This window comes from Euprymna scolopes, chromosome 5 (assembly GCF_053919585.1).
Source record: "Euprymna scolopes isolate OS-2025 chromosome 5, ASM5391958v1, whole genome shotgun sequence".
In the NCBI taxonomy this organism is placed as follows: domain Eukaryota; kingdom Metazoa; phylum Mollusca; class Cephalopoda; order Sepiida; family Sepiolidae; genus Euprymna; species Euprymna scolopes.
In genome coordinates, this window is record NC_136486.1 from 57,459,907 (window position 1) to 57,472,894 (window position 12,988).

Consider the following 12,988-nt stretch of genomic DNA (forward strand, 5'->3'; position numbering starts at 1 on the left):
TTTAAAACTTCTTTCAGAATAGGAAATCTTTAAAATTTAATAAAGAAACATATTTCATATCGGTTTCATAACAAATATTCAATACATAACGAGAAAAATAAAAATGAAAATTTGAAAAAAGGACTGTATAACTGGTTACGGTAAATAGTAGTCCTCGCCAGCGAAAAACTTTTTTTTATTGGTATTATATTATTATTATTATTTAAAACATTTTGTGTCCTGCTCTTTGTCGCGAGGACTAATATATATATATATATATATAAATATATATATATATATATATATATATATATATATATATATATATATATATATATATATATATATATATATATATATATATATATATATACTCAAAACTTCTGGTTTTGATGGAGGAGAGACAAAAAACTTGCGGCTATGGTTTCAAATGATTTGATATAACAGCAAGGGGAAACATAGATCCAAATATTTCCCATATGTTATATCTCCCCTTCTTTTGAAATAGGGTGCGATTATACACTGTGATATTTTCATTGCCAGAAAACGAATGTAGGGGGATATAACATATGAGAAATATTTGGAATCCTTATTACTGTTATTTAAGACTATTTGAAACAATAGCAAGTTTTAGTCTTCCCTCCATCAAAGTCAGAGGTTTTAGGGAAATATCAGATATTATTTTAATTCATATGCAAAACTAGGAAAACAAATGACTATGATTAAAACAGTTAATGGCTGTAAAACAATTCGAAAAATAGGCTCTGAATAATGGATGGTTCTCTTAATGTTCGACCTTAAGGGCAAATGTTATATAGCCCACTATTCAATTCAAGTCTTATATATTTCTTATATAGACGAATGTGGTCCTCTGTTGATTAAGTGTGCCTAATGATTATGTTGAGTATATTACTGTCATTAAAAACGGGTATTATTGCTCAAGAATTTAAGAAAAATACGCATCACTAATTAAACTTGGTGGACACCACAGTGCACGAGCTTGACCTGTCCATGTCTTATGCCCGTAGCACATCCACTTAAGATACTGGAGACAGTAAAAACGCTGCACTAGAAACACCACAAGATTGAAACACGCATATTCATACATGCATATAATGCATATGCAGAGACATACAAAAATAAATGTCCACGCACGTGTGTTTATATATGTGTGCATGTGTGTATAAACATTCCTGACTATTCCTTTAGCGAACTACACAGAAAATGATTTCCCCGTATGTAATTATATTTCGTTCCTCTTTTTTCTTTTCTTTCTTTTTTTTTTTGTTAACAAAGGGATAATAAAACGAAATAAAACGCAAAGAAATGTTGATTAAATTAATGTCAACGAGTGCGCTCGCCTATTGGCAATACAAATTTATATGTCAAAGTTTCTACGCCCCGGCCTAAAAATATGCCATTCAACGCTGAAGGCAACAGAGCTGTAACAATAATTTCGCTAAAATAATCAAATAAACAAATTCAGTAAAACGACAATAAAAAAGAAAATGTTGATTTCTTTTTAGATGCATTTTTGCACCTCTGAAAAGGGTCGGTATGTCACGCGTGTCACACTTCAATTTAAAATCAGGCCGTCAGGACACAATTGATGCACATTTCTCAGCTAGACTCATCTACTTGTATGGAAGTAACCTGTCCGTAGGCTTTTATCTCAAGCTTAAGTTTTAAATAATATCTTCGTTTATCTGCCACGAGTAAGTCAGAACTGGGATCATCATAGGCAATAGAGGATAATGCATAATTGTCAAACCTATTTAACAGCAATATTTTTCAACAAGAAACACAAAAGCATGTTCTGTTACAATGAGTTGTCTCAAATCAACTGATAAACAAGGAAGCGAACCATATATTTTCTGTTTTAATCTATTTTCATTTTTTCCCATCAATGACCGAAATATATACTCAGCAAAAAGAGTATTTATTAGTACTTTTTACTTGCATGTACATACAGGGTGAGCCAAAAATAGGTGGACAGCATTTTGAACAGGTTTATGTATCAGTTCTATTAATGCAATTCTTTATCATAACTATAACCTTAAACCCTAACATGTTCACATACTATATATATATATATATATATATATATATATATATATATATATATATATATATAACTACTTAATTTACTCACATAAAATTAATATACGAAAGTATAGATTTATGCGTAAAGTATTTACTTCAAAAGTACTCAATACGTAGGTAGAGCTAGTTAGTAATTTATAAAATATATATGGCGATTAAGCTACACTGAATATTCCGTGTTTCATCAACTCTAGGACTCCTCAGGCTTATACGCATAAGCCTGAGGAGTCCTAGAGTGGATGAAACGCGGAATATTCAGTCTAGCTTAATCGCCATATATATTTTATAAATTACTATATATATATATATATATATATATATATATATATATATGTATATACGCGTGTGTGTATATATAGATGGAAAGAGAGAGAGAGAGAGATAAAAAGGAACCAACCGAGCTATGAGTTCATCAACGTTTTGTCTTTATTTCGAGACTTCCTCGAAATAAAGACCAAACGTTGATGAACACATAACTCGATTTGTTCCTTTTTATTTCTTGATTTTGTCGGAATACTATTTCCATTATTCTCATTATATATATATATATATATATATATATATGTGTGTGTGTGTGTGTGTGTGTGTGTGTGTGTGTGTCTGTGAGTGTGTGTGATAATTTTTGAACACGTGTATGGCAGTAAAGCTACACAAAATATTCCGCGTTTCCTCCTCGTGAGAATTTATCAGGCTGTTGCAATAGATAATAATTATTATCAGTACAATATGATTTCTATATTCCCACAACTTTTATCCCTCTAATAATTTTTAAGTGAGTATAACAAACTTAATCAGCTAAAATAGTTCGATATTGTTTATTATTTATATCAATAATTTATATAAACAAATGTATATAAATAAGTTTTATAAATAAATTCATATAAATTTATATATCTTTATTATTTATATAATTACACATATGGATATTACTGTACATGTATAGACCTTTATTTTTATAGAGATAAATAATATAACGCATCTTAAGTTCCCTTACTCTTAGCTAATTAACCTTATACGATAATATATTATCAAGGTTAATTTGTTTATAATCGTGCATTTATTTCGAAAATGTTATAATATCAATAGTTTTTTTAAATATTTTAAATCCACCTTCGGATTATATGTATATTTTTACTTAATTTTGATATCTTTTTAAATTTCCTGAAATACACATCTATAAAAATAATTCAAACTTCCTTTATAAGTTGTGTGGGGGATTTTTTTAATATTTTGACTATATTTAAATATAAACATAAAACATGTTTTAATATTTTTAATATTTTTTGGATTATCTCTTTAGTATCTATTTTATACTGATTAAATTTTATATTGTGTAATCCCTCAGTGTTATTAACTGAATATATAAAATCTCTACACTTTTATTAATTGAATTTATAAAATTCCTTCACTTTTATTAATTGATTTTATAAAATCCCTTCACTTTTATTAATTGATATTATAAAATCCCTTCACTTTTATTAATTGAATTTATAAAATCCCTGCACTTTTATTAATTGATTTTATAAAACCCCTTCACATTTATTAATTTAATTTATAAAATCCCTTCACTTTTATTAATTGAATTTATAAAATCCCTCCACTTTTAATAATTGAATTTATAAAACCCCTTCACTTTTATTAATTGAATTTATAAAAACCCTTCACTTTTATTAATTGAATTTATAAAATCCCTTCACTTTTATTAATTGAATTTATAAAATCCCTTCACTTTTATTAATGGAATTTAATAAATCCCTTCACTTTTATTAATTGAATTTATAAAATTACTTCACTTTAATAATTGCATTTATAAAATCCCTTCACTTTTATTAATTGAATTTATAAAATTACTTCACTTTAATAATTGCATTTATAAAATCCCTCCACTTTTAATAATTGAATTTATAAAACCCCTTCACTTTTATTAATTGAATGTATAAAATCCCTTCACTTTTATTAATTGAATTTATAAAATCCCTTCACATTTATTAATTGAATTTATAAAATCCCTTCACTTTTATTAATTGAATTTATAAAATCCCTTCACTTTTATTAATTCATTTAATAAAATCCCTTCACTTTTATTAATTCATTTTATAAAATCCCTTCACTTTTATTAATTGAATTTATAAAACCCCTTCACTTTTATTAATTGATTTTATAAAATCCCTTCACTTTTATTAATTCATTTTATAAAATCCCTTCACTTTTATTAATTGAATTTATAAAATCCCTTCACTTTTTTTGATTGAATTTATAAAATCCTTTCACTTTTATTAATTGAATTTATAAAATTACTTCACTTTTATTAATTGACTTTATAAAATTCCTTCACATTTATAAATTGAATTTATAAAATCCCTTCACTTTTATTAATTGAATTTATAAAATCCCTCCACTTTTAATAATTGAATTTATAAAACCCCTTCACTTTTATTAATTAAATTTATAAAACCCCTTCACTTTTATTAATTGAATTTATAAAATCCCTTCACATTTATTAATTGAATTTGTAAAACCCCTTCACTTTTATTAATTGAATTTATAAAATCCCTTCACTTTTATTAATTGAATTTATAAAACCCCTTCACTTTCATTAATTGAATTTATAAAACCTCTTCACTTTTATTAATTGAATGTATGAAATTACTTCACTTTTATTAATTGAATTTATAAAAACCCCTCACTTTTATTAATTGAATTTATAAAACCCCTTCATTTTTATTAATTGAATTTATAAAATCCCTTCACTTTTATTAATTGAATTTATAAAATCCCTTCACTTTTATTAACCCTAACACTAACCCTCTTTCCTATCTATTTCTTTATTTCGATGCCCACCAACTTATCTATTTAGCTATTGCAAGTCTTCTCTTACCTGCTAGCCTGAATATATCCATCTTTATTACACCCTCCGCCTGCTTTTGTCAAAGTTGTAAATCCCGTGACTCTGGCTCTTAATTAAAATTTAAAACTTCGACGGTTGTTTTGTTTTCATCGTAAGAGAAAATCATTATGAAACTGGAATTTTAGGTTTCCCGAGGAAGATCATCGGTTAACCGAAACAGTTGCTTTGTTATTGGGTTAAATATGCAATTTGTTTATCTTTAAAATTAAATAAATAAATGCCATAGTCTTTTGAGTGAGCAATACCGTCGTTAAATTCATTGCTTTTTCATTACGTTTGAATACTTTTAACCTGGAATAATTATATATATATATATATATATATATATATATATATATATATATATATATATATATATATATATATATATATATATATATATATATATATATATATATATAGTAGGACCCCGGTATACGGTGACCTAAGGAAACGGTTTTTTTTAGGTTAGGATTTTGAATAAAAGTTTTTTCAGGCCCCTATTTACGGTATTTGTCCCACCTTACGGTTTTATTTATAATGTTATTTGATTATATAAATAAAAGAGAGTTGAATTTTTTCTGTTGTTGTTTGCCTCCGGGCCAGGATCAAAGTGTAGTATCTGTTCCATCAGATACTGCAAGCAAAGACCATGTGTGGGGGTAACCCCACATATCAGACCTTGGGCAATGTAGGGGCAACCCTTCATACCAATTGTCACTATCCAGCTGCTCTACTCCCCGGGGAGTTGGTCCCCATTTCCCCTTCACTCCTCACTTTAAAAATAGGCCTTGTGTCTAATTTTCTCAGTGGGGGAGCAAATAAATACCTCAAAGTGTAGTATCTGTTCCGGCAGATACTGCAAGCAAAGACCATATGTGGGGGAAACCCCACATATAAGACCTTGGTCAATGTAGGGGAAACCCTTCATACCAATTGTTACTATCCAGCTCCCCTACTCCCCGGGGAGTTGGTCCCCATTTTCCCTTCACTCCTCACATTAAAATCAGCCTTTTGCCTTATTTGTCGGTGGGGGAGCAAATAAATACCCTGTTGTTCTTGGCCTTCGGGCCGGGATCAAAATGTAGTGTCTGTTCTGCAGATGCTGCAATTAAGATAATTTGTACCAGTCAATGGAGGGGAAACTCTATATACTGGGACAATTATAATTTTTGGTAACCAGAGTGTCCCTTTTGCCTACTTTTAGGGGAGCTGGTTTTTACCCCACATTAAAAACGTCCTTATGCCTAATTTGCTTTGGTGGGGAAGCAAATAAATGCAATAAATAGGTATTATATACTGTACTGCATTTTGTTACAAATTTTTAATGCTGTATTCCGGGTTTCTAATATATATATATATATATATATATATATATATATATATATATATATATATATAAAGCTGAATGTGTGTGTGAGTGTGTGTGTCTGGTCACGAATAGGCTCCTATATGGTTGACTATTTTAAAAAAACTGATTGCATGTAATGATAGAAGATTTATCGAGACACAGGAATGGATATGTTTAATCTGGCAGACCGGTGGTTCATTAAAATTGTAGGGTCTGCGTTCGCGCCTGGTCCACAAAGTATGGAAATAAAAAATTTAAAAATTACAAAAAAAAACGTTTACAAGTGTTTTTGATATAGATGTACATAAGAATACTTTGATAAGTATGTTTTAACTTAAATAGGGATAGTATAATAAAATTATGTGGTCTGCGTTCGCGCCTGGCCTCCATAGAATGGAAATAGGCACAAACTTAAATAAAGACTTTTCATATCTATCTGCGTAAGTATACTTTATAATTATATTTCAGTTTTAAGAAATATGGTATAATAAAATTATAGGGTGTTCGTTCGCACCTGACCTCCATAGAATGGAAATATGTCACAAAGCTTTTTTAATATGGATCCACAGAATATTGTGATAAGTGTTTCGGTGTGAACAGGTATGGTATAATAAATTATGGGGTTTATCTATTGTATTTTTACTTTCATCATATTTTGCTTTGGTTTTGATACCTCCAAATTCGAAGCTATCTCTTTACAACCCTTCCTTTTCATAACCTCTCATACTTTCATAAATCAGAGTCCATTTTCTGTCGGCTGTTTTTTAACCCAGTCAACGACGGGTACTTTTGCTAGTATATATATATATATATATATATATATATATATATATATATATACATACATATATATATATATATATATATATATATATATAGTTTGGAAAATACAGTAAATATACAGAAACTTGAAAGGAACACTCTTAAAAAGCAGATGTAAAGATAAGTATAAGGACGTTTAAAAGAATGTAAAAAAATATAATAGTTAAGGGAAGATATATGCTTCATTTATAAAATACTGTTGGAACAAGACGTTCCTGTATTTACAAACAGATGTTGCTAATAGGCGAATTGAAATGCATCCCATAATGTTTAGCATCAGTAACATTACAAAAACTCGTTTGAAGATCAAACGATCGAAAGATGTCCACATTAAGTACAAAAAAAAATGGACTGTGTCCATTACCCGTCACATAAGAAGAGATCATTTACGCCTGTCGATTGCAAATGGTCAACGTTCGCGTTTCAGCGAATAGCCATTAAATATTACAACTTCCGTCTCTAATCTTATTCTCTTGAAAACAGCCCGGTACTGTTTTTTTTTTTTTGTTGTTTGTTTTGTTTTTTTGTAAGGAGGGACACGTTCGTATAAGGACACGATTAAGAGGCTAATGCACGATAAACATGCGTTGAGCCTGATAAGGACGTACATTAATGGTTCAACGATTCAACTAGTGACGGATAGAAATCAAGACGATTTAGCCGGAATCTTGAAAAGTAAACTTTTATTTTAACTCAAAACTTCGCGGTTACACTTACTTAGACTTTTCGGAAGGGTACACCAATAAACAGCAAATCATGCTATTTTTCAATAAGACCTAGGAATTGTATTAGTTTTTAATGTTCAAGAAAATTTCTGCTTATTATTATTGTGTTTTTTTTTTGTGTTTTTTTTTGTGTACTCTGAGAAGAGATATCATAATTTGTACATTCGTTCTTTTTTATGGACTGTTATCCTAATGTCCATAGTTGTTGTTTCCACACGTTTCGTCTAACTCATCTTCTGACCTCTTTCTAGGTGATAAACCACGACGGGATAGGAATCTTGTAACTCATCCGCAGAAATTACTGCCTTCTATAGTTGTTGTCTAACCACGTTTTGGTAAACTAATTCTCTGAATTGCTTGAGTACGGTTGAAACGGCTATCTTCAGACAATGCTCATTTGCAACCGTAAACACTCAACACCTTTATTATCCTCTCTGCCACATTACTCACCTGAAGAAAGCCAGAGGATGAGTTGCTCGAAACGTGATGAAGCAACAACTATGAAGATGAAGATAGCAACCCGCAAAAGAAATAAATGCAAATATTTCTGCTTGGTTCGATTTTTTTTTCAGATGATACGTATGTTAATTCAAAACTACACCATTCTATGTCATTTTTTAAATATCTACTTCTTACTTGACATTATTATTGATCATTCGGACAACTACCCTCATCATCTCCGACCTACTTCAGGTGTATCTTGAAGAACTCGGGTATCTATCTGTCCAACTCGGGAATCCGCACGTAATTTTGAAGATTTTATTTCATTCCCAGAGTAACATGCTCTCTTGACATATTAGCTGGATAGAAATCCTAAGTAATCCGCAGTTGTATTTTTTGTATCACCCGAACTGATGATTGAAACCTCACCCTCCAGAAAAAGAAATCTCACTTACAACTTGATTACAACAAGTACTACTTCCTACTATTCGGAAAAGCGCGCATAAAGGAAAACACATACGTAAATCCATCTTCATTCGAATAACACTTCCCATCCACAACATCAACAACATTATAATAATAAACATCATAAATAGCCATCATAACAATATCGACTCGATATTTATACCCGAACACAAACCGAACATTAATATCATATTCGAGTTCAAACGTGGCAAACGTAAACACAAGTCTTGTAAAATAAGTATGGTATATATATATATATATATATATATATATATATATATATATATATATATATATATATATATATATATATATATAGCTATGTCTAGTGGCACTGATGAGTTGTGATACAACGAAACAGGACTATATGTCGATGACTACAAATACATTTTAAGCCCCCGTCGGTGACTAAAAATACATATATATATATATATATATATACAGGTGTGTGTGTGTGTGTGTGTGTGTGTGTGTGTGTGTGTGTGTGTGTGTGTGTATACAGGGTGCCGACAAAGTCTGGCTACATAATCTACATAATGTAGCCAGACTTTGTGAACACCCTGTATATAAATATATATATATATATATATATACACACATATATACATATATATATATATATATGCACACACACAGAATGATATAAACGCAACTTTATCTGTGAGCCATTAAAATGTTACTGTGGGTACGTTGATAGCGTGTTTTTTTTTTCTTTTTGCATGATGTGTTCTGTAGATTAAATCCGCACGTAAATTTCTTCTTTTTTTTTCTTTAACAATTTAAATTTTTGCAGCTAATGCTCTATTGATTATTTTATTGAATCCAATATATAGTGGTGATCTTATCTAACATTCAGCCAACGTTATTCTCTACCATCTGAGCTAAGTCCGCGTGTGTATCACAACGTTACAAATAAACAGACTTAATCGTATCAATGTATATTTGCGCATACGTCTCATTGCCACCCAAATTCCAGTGAAGGCCAATGGTCGCTGCCAACGAGAAATCAATGGTAAGCGACTGTTCCGATAACGCAAATTATTTTGCAAAGATTATCGAAAGAGGTGTTGAGCAATTGTAATCTGAGGAGACTTTCTGTCACTCAGACTCCAGGGAACACCACAAGTTGTTCTCAAAGAACAATTTTTGATGATATCTCGTGTGACTACTCCTAATGGGTAAATAATAATACACCAAAACAAATGTTACGTACTGGAGTTGAGGAGGCGGCTTATTTTTATTCAAATGCTTGAGAAGACATATACTTGTTGCCAACGAGAAAGCAATAACAAATGACTATTATAATAACCTGAAACCACTTTCAAGCATAGAGTGTTTCTATAAATATTGGGGGACGTGTTATCATTCAGATTTCTGGAAACCCCACCTATTATTACTACGGCTGTGACAACAGCATATTCTTTTCATTGTTTTGTCTCTTGAGTATATATCCGTTAATATCTTATATGATTTTTTTATGTAGACCGATGTGATTCTCGGTTTATTGACTGTGTCTAACTGTGTCGGATATATACGTGAGAGTCAAAATATTATATTGTCACAGACCTAGTAATTACCAATGATTATCAGTATAAAAATTTCTAGTGAGGTTTTTTTCTTCTTCATTAGTTATATTCACTAAGAATTCTCACACAGGTCATCATTAGCGATCAAATACTGACAACGGAAGCAACAGTACATCAGTCACCCAGCTGGCAAAACATTTTGGTCGGGGCTGTCTCACAGATGACGCTGAAACACTACACAAGCCTGCCACAGAAATAGCAAGAAAAAGTCTGCACAAATAATTACACCGAAACCTTCAAAAAGAGTGGGACCAACCTCAGCGTGCAAAGTATTTTCTGGGCGAACTCTCCCAGGAATATATAGACAAATATCAAGGTCTCATGTATGATATGAAAGGAAACTGGAATCTTAGGAGGATATCAATCGTAGCAGTTATTATAGGTGCCACATGGCTTATGAAAAAGAACCTGAAGTCCTACCTTAATAATATTGCTGATGAACCAAGTGAAAAAGAGATCCAGACAATTGCACTTACGGGAACAACGAAGATACTAAAAAGAGCTCTCGGTAGGTTTCAATAAACAGCAGGGCACTATGGTAGCTGGTTTGGTTGCCACACACTCAGCGTTACAATATTCAAAGGAATTTTTTTTTAAACGGTGGTGTTCCCTGGAGTCCAAGTGACAACAAGTTTCCCCAGATCTCGAGTACTTTCTACTTCTTTCGATAATATTTGCAAATCAATTTGTTGTTGTTGTTGTTGTTGTTATTATTATTATTATTATTATTATTATTATTATTATTATTATTATTATAAATAATAATAAATATGTAATAATAACATGTTATTTTAGCGTAATATTTTCAAATAATTCTATATTATGTATTCATTAAGTTGAAAGCATTCGCTTGGCTGAAGCCTTTGATTATAGCTTTTTACTGAATCTCAATTATTTTTTCTTTAATTCATTTTACAAATCGCTTCTTCTTTTTTTTTTTTTGCCCACTTTGCATTTTTAGTTCGTCGTCTTTAATTCACTTTGCTTGAAGCTGCTCAAACGTCTCGATCAGTTAGAATACAATAATAATCGATTTGATTTCGATTTAATGTCAATCCTGAAGTTTCGGCTTTTGAAATGCAGTTCAATTGGCTTCGGCTTGCTTCCGAACGTTTTATTTTATTTGTTTGTTTGTTTTTTTTTTTTTTTAATTAGAAAATCAACTAAATACGCGTACAGAAATCAATCCTTTCTTTCCTTTTCAGATTCACTTCATACTTCTCCTTTACCCCCCCCTCGCATGCACGTGACTCCCACATTACAAAAACGTCCCATTTTTATATAGAACCGGCAATTATTTATTGTACATTTATTTCAATACTGGCATTAATAGAAAACTCAGAAAACACACGAACATTGTCATGATGAAAAATAAAAAAAGAAAGAAAACCGTCTTTACAAATAAATTATCTGACCAATGGGCATAGCTTCTCGCTTATAAACTCTTGTTTTTCGTTTGTAATTTTATCTAAGGGCAGGCAACGGAATTAACACTGATTAGATTCTAAATAAAAACTGAGTCATAAACTAAAGTTGCTCTTTTATCGAGTACGAATTACTCGAGATTTGCCATATTTTGCCTATTCTTATGCATATTATAGAGTAACCCGGTGTAGGGTGTCACCCGTCATCAAGTGTGTACGGTTATTCATTATATAAAATAACTAGAGATTAATACTTTTACGGGTCCCGTAACCCGTCAGGATCTTAGTGGTGCTAAACAGCAGTGCGTTTGGTCCTGTTATATTTGAGTATCTGGGTAATATCAGAGCTTTTCCCAGTCAAATAAATAAAGTTGTCGGCTCACATCGTCTTCAACCTGTCCAGTCGTCTTTTCCTCTAGACTTTAGACGTTCAACCTTTTTATCTCATGGACCACAAATAGTATATGTGGACCACTTCATTAAATTTCTAAAAAATACATTCACAAAACCATTTATTTATTGACTGTGATTAAATCAGTTTTAAAATCTTATAAGATATTGTTTTAAATGTTATACTTCTAAAAATACATTTGACAAAATCATTTATTTATTAATAATATGGTCAAAGCAGTTTTTAAATATTGCAAAATAATTGTTTAAAAAAGTTGCATTTAATGCAATCTCTACTTTTTAATGGATTCTTGATAGTCAATTACAAGCGCTTTGTTTAGTTTCAATCTTAGCGTTCCTCTTTCATTAATATCCAATTCTTTTCTCTTTTAGTAAAGATGCCAGCAATAGCTGAAAAAACCGCTTCTACTAGCCAGGTTGTCGGAAAGTATAATATGCCGGGCCCAAGTTCGTCCTAAATTTGTGGATTTGTTGATTTTATTTCAATATATCCAAAAACCTTTTAATCTTGAACTCCTCTGTACGACTTTTAATCTTCTTTAAAATCCAAATGTTCTTGAACTGTTTCAGGTTCCATAGTATCTTCAGGTCCAAAGTGTGCTAAATCTTGAAATTGGTGTTGATGAGTTCCTCATATCTTCTCTCAAAATCTTTTTTCAGGTCTTCCAGATGTTCAGCACACTATATGACACATTCTGAACTTTGGTTGATGCTATTTAAATGTTTAAACAATAATAGAGCTTGCTTGTCAATTTATGTTTTCCAATATTTCAAGTTATTTATAAAACATTTAA